The sequence below is a fragment of the Petaurus breviceps genome, unplaced genomic scaffold, assembly GCF_028583685.1.
Source record: "Petaurus breviceps papuanus isolate PSGF00001 unplaced genomic scaffold, PetGlider_PUasm1.0 90804, whole genome shotgun sequence".
Classification (NCBI taxonomy): domain Eukaryota; kingdom Metazoa; phylum Chordata; class Mammalia; order Diprotodontia; family Petauridae; genus Petaurus; species Petaurus breviceps.
Genome location: NW_027187348.1, coordinates 1176822 through 1182241, shown reverse-complemented (window position 1 = coordinate 1182241; position 5420 = coordinate 1176822).

Genomic DNA, 5420 nt, shown 5'->3' with positions numbered 1-5420 from the left:
ATTCATTCCCTTCATTAAACAACAACAAGGAGGAAACTGAGGCCCAGAGAGAAGCAGTAGCTCACCTAAGGCTACAAAAGGTGGTCAGTGGCAGAGTTTCCCTTTGAACCTAGACTCTCTAAGTCCAAAATCCATTTCTTTGTCTACTATCCAGTGAGAGCCTCTCCCCAAATGAGACCTTTAAAACCCCCACACATGGAAGGCCCACTGCGGGGCTGACCTCTCAGGCCTTGGGTAAAGTGAGAGCATACATGCCATGCCATTTAGGGATATTCTCCACCAGCAGCTTCCACAAGATGGCTGCAACCTCTTCCCCTCCCCCTCCATCTCAGGGATTCCTGTTACTGTAGCAACACTGTGGCACCCACCTGAAGGTTGGAGGGAGCAGGATGATGAGAAGCTGGAAGACAGGGCGGAGAGGAAAAGTCCTGTCATTGTGACAGTCTCTATGTGTCTATAGCCTGGGGAGAGAAGGAGTCAAGGGCTCCCACAGGGCTGAAGATCAGGGTGGAGTAAGGACAGCCACAGAAAACTGTTTTAGGGCATTTCTCCCATTTATCCCATGGCCCCCTGGAAAACTGGACCTTTTTTTATACTTTCTGAGGACCAGGGAAAGGACAGGAGGATCTCAGGCCTTGAATATTCTGCCTCTTGGTCTGTTATGAGGGAATTTGCCTGGTCTGCCTGGTAAAGAGTATCAGAACATACAAATTAGAGAATTACTATCTGTGGTAGAACCATTATCAGTGAAATCCCACAATCATTTATTTAGTGCAAAACACCATGCTAGGAATTAAGACAAAATGTCTGGGCTCTCAAGGATTCTGCATACTACCAGGAGGAACAAGGTCCACCAGGTTCAGGAATCTGTTCCTTACAGTAGAGGTACCTTTTTCAGAAGGGGAGAAGGTGATCTCCTTAAGTACATCACAATCTCTCTGGGCCTCAGTTTCCTCATTGGTAGGATGAGATATTGGATTAGATGGGCTGTGATTACAACTGTGCTGTCATGCTCAGAAGTCATCTTCCCATCATGGTTCTTTAAAGGACATTCCAACTTCTCTGATTCCCTTTTGAATATATATATATATATATATATATATATATATATATATATATATATATATTTTCTTCTACCACATCTTAGGGTAAAGAGATTGACAGTCAGCTGTGTGTAACAGGACTCTCTTATTTATCCTTAAAAGGTCCCTTTTCAGCTTTCCCTGTTTTAGTCCTTGTATTGTGTGTGTCACCTTATCAATAGGCAAAGAGGAACATTGGAGTGAGTTAGGGAATGGAAGAATGAGGATGGGAAACTGAGAGACCTATTTGGGGAAATTGATTGACTGGGGGAAATGAGTAAATGAATGAACTAGAAGGCATTTATCAAACACTATGTGACAGGTACGAACAGGAATACAAATACAAAAACAGCAAAATAGTCCCTACCCTCAAGGAGCTTACATTCTAACAGAGAGTGACAAGGAATGGTTGCTAGGGAAGCATTTGGTTTGAGAAGTCACAGGGATGTCCAATGAATTTGTAGGCAAGAGCATTTATAACGAAGTGTGGATTAGAGAATGATTGTAGAGGGCCTTGAACATTAGGGTAAGGAGTCTGGATTTCAGGGGGGCAGTGGGAAGTGTGTTACCCTCCTGGTCCTTCCTGCTTACCTCTTTATACCACCCCTCCCCTTTTACTACTAGTACCACCTCCTGATTCCCTTTTTTGGGACTGGGATCCGTACTGTGATGCCCCACATGGCTCTGCACCCCCTGGACAGCAAATCACATTTTGGACCTTTTTCTCATCACAGAGAGCTGGAGCTAAAGGTAGGCAAGCTATGCTGGTACCCAAGGAACAGCATGCTGGTGAACAATGAAGGAGACTTTTAAAAATGTCATCAATGCACATATTTTTAATGCCTGCAATTTTCCTTCTACATAGCATGCAGAAATTTATTTGGGGAAAAGTCAAGTGACATGCTTTAGTTACAGTGAAGGCTTAGATTTTCCTGGGCTAGCAACACTGAAGGGGGCAGTTCCAAACCGTGCTGGGGGCTCACAAATGACTCCTCTGGTTTTGGACTCAAACCTTTTTCATCAGAATGTGTCTGACCTGTGCTCCATTCCTTCTTGAGCAAGAATGTGCTTTGTTTTCAAGGTGACAAGAAGCTAGTTTGCAAAATCAGTCCTTACCTAGGTGTTAATGGATGCTAATATATTTTAAAAAAAAGAAAAGGTTAGGTCTCCCCTCCTCACCTCTTCCCTCCCTCCCTCCCTCCTCTCTGGTTAACATTTTTACGGGGTTTATTTGTAGACAATGCCTTAACCCAAAGGAGTTACTCTATGATTTCAAGTGCCATGACAGGCTCCTAAGGAAATAATTTGGGGTAGGCTGGCACTTGTCAAACCAGACCACATCATCACTTTGATCATGCATCCTGACTCTTCCCTCTCCAATTCATCTTTCCATCCTTCACCTAGCTGCCTAAATAATTTTCCTAATTCACAGGTTTGACTGTTCAATAAGACTGCCATTTCCCAGCTCAAAAACCATCAGTAGCTCCCGTTTCTTATAGAATAATGTCCAAATTCCTTAATCTGGCATTCAAGGCTCTTTAGAATCTTGCCCCACCTACCTCATCAGCCTTACATTCTTCTGATTTACTCCATGTGCCTTCTGTTCCTGGCACAAGTTATTCACTGTCTTAGAATATAGCGGTTTTCCCTCACTGAGCCCCACAGTGTCCTTATCTTTAAATAAAGGAATTGAATTGGATGATCTCCAAGTTTCCTTCCAGCTCTAAAGCTATGAATCTATGACCCCATCAGACCCTGTGCTGTCCTTCCTCAGGGCATTGGTTCATGTTCTTGTCCACAGTGGGAATGTGGTTCTTCTCTTCCCTTATCCAACTTTTATCCATTCTTCAAATCCCAGTTTAGGGGCGGCTAGGTGGCACAGTGACTAGAGCACCAGCCCTGGAGTCAGGAGGACCTGAGTTCAAATCCAGCCTCAGACACTTAACACTTACTAGCCGCATGACCTTGGGCAAATCACTTAACCCCAATTGCACTGCCTTTCCCCCCTCCAAAAAGAAAAAAAAAACATCCCAGTCTGTGCAGTGAATAGTATTTTATGTTTCTGCTATTGCATCTATGAAAGGGGACACCTTCTTTTCTCACAATCAGCCAGGGGAGATGCTGGTTCCTAGCCACTGTCCAGACATGACCACCTAGCATCCAAGGCCCACTTGCCCTGCCTCTCTCCCCAGAGTAATAAACAGAGTCATTACCTGGTGCCTTTCCCAGCCTCCAGTGCTGGCAGGTTATTTATATGCAAATGTGCCTGTCTGAGGTAGCAGTGGCTCACAAACACGATAACAGAGGCTTCTGTAGAGGCCTAAACATGACTGAGGATGGGGAGAAGCCCTCCTGCTTTGGCTGGGAGAGCTAATATGGGATTAGCCACAACCAATTAGATGGTATCAGACCTAAAAGGATACAGGAACTTGCTGCTGGAGATGGTTAAAAGGGGATCAGGCTAAGGGAGAGGGAGGGGGTTTTAGAGGCAGGGTACACCCAGAGAAGGTGCTGGCTAGAATTGAGGGCTCAGGCCACGGCTGCTGGAACCCTGAAAAGTTCATAAGCAGCTTCCTTTATTAGCCACTGGGCAGATGCCCCGTGGTCCCTTTGGAAGGATGGGTGGTAGTGTTGGCAACTGGGGGCAGGAAGCCCAAAGAGGACAATTCTCCAATCAGGGAAACAGAACTGTGTGGCTAGCTTTGGACAGAGACTGAGAAGGATAGCTGAGATTTTAGTTGAGTGACCAGGGTGACTCAGTGGTAAAAAAAAAAATGGGCCTAGAGTCAGAAGTTTTGAGTTAGAGTTTTGATGCTGTTTATTACCCTTGTGATCTGGGGCAAGTGTTTCTGGTCTCACTTTTCTCAGTTGTCCAGTGAGGGGTTTGGATTGTGCCCAAGGTCACACAGTTAGTAAGTGTTAAGTGTCTGAGGTCGGATTTGAACTTAGCTCCTCCTGACTCCAGGGCCATTCATTGCTCTTTTCACTGAGACACCTAGCTGCCCCTGATGACTTGTTTCTAAGGCTCTTTCCAATCCTAAGTCTCTATCATCTTGTGGCTTCCAGTAAAATAGAACATCTGGCCCTTTTCCCTTAGAGTTTCCCTGTTTTACCACCTGAAGTCATAACTCACTTCCTCATGTTTATAAAGTGAGAGAGTTGGAGTAGTTGACTCCTAAGGTCCCTTCTAAGCATAAATTGACTACACTACTATCTTAAGTATCTACTGAGCCATTAGGGCACCCTGGAAATCTCTTTCTTGGAGGCTCATTCAGGTGTCTCCTCCTACAGGAAGCCTTCCTTGTTCAAACCCACTCAAAGGATTCTCCTCAGAATTCCCATAGAATGCTTTGCATCTCTCCTTTCACTTTATCACATGCTCTATTTAGTATACTTATTTGGGTAAGTACCAATTTTATCCATTCAATCAATCAATGACTTAATTGATCAATCAGCAGGACTTTATTAAGCACCTAGGTACCAGTTACTATGCTACGTGTGGGATATGTCAAGACCAAAAAGAAACAGTCCTTGCCCTCAAGGGACTTACATTCTATCTGGGAAGACAGCATGTAAACGTGTAAGCATGCATATGTATGTATATATATATATATATATATATATGTGTGTGTGTGTGTGTGTGTGTGTGTGTGTGTATAAGAATATGAATATGTATGTGTAGAAGTACATGTAGGTATATTGCAGTGGGCATCTAGGTGGCTCAGTGGATAGAGTGCTGGGCCTGGAGTCAGGAAGGCTCATCTTCCTGAGTTCAAATCTGGCCTCAGACACTTTCTAGCTGGGTGACCCTGAGCAAGTCACTTAATCCTGTCTACCTTAGTTCCTCATCCCAGCCAAGAAAAACCCAAATGGGGTCATGGAGAGTCGGGTATGACTGAAATGACTGAATTTACCCACGTACATGCATACCTCTAATATGTGTGTGTAAATACAAAGTGTGTGTGTGTGTGTGTGTGTGTGTCCTTCTTAAGGTCAGAGACTTGCTTCTTCAGCTTTGTATCTGTAGCACCTAGAAAAATGCCTTGTACAGAGTAAATGCTTGATGAATATTTGTTAAATTGAATTAAATTAGCAGTGAACATATGAATATAAAATAGGTAGGCAGAAAAAGATGCAGAATCAGAGATCTAAAGCTAAAGAAATTGGGGACCAGGGAGATTAAAGGACTTGTTCCAGGTTGTGCAGATAATAAGTCAAAGGTATTACTTGAAGCAAGGTCAGATTCTAAAGTTTGCCACCTTCCACTGTACCAAGCTGCCAGTGAGGAATATGGACCTGCCATGAATTAATCAGCAAGAATTTACTGAGCACTTAGTA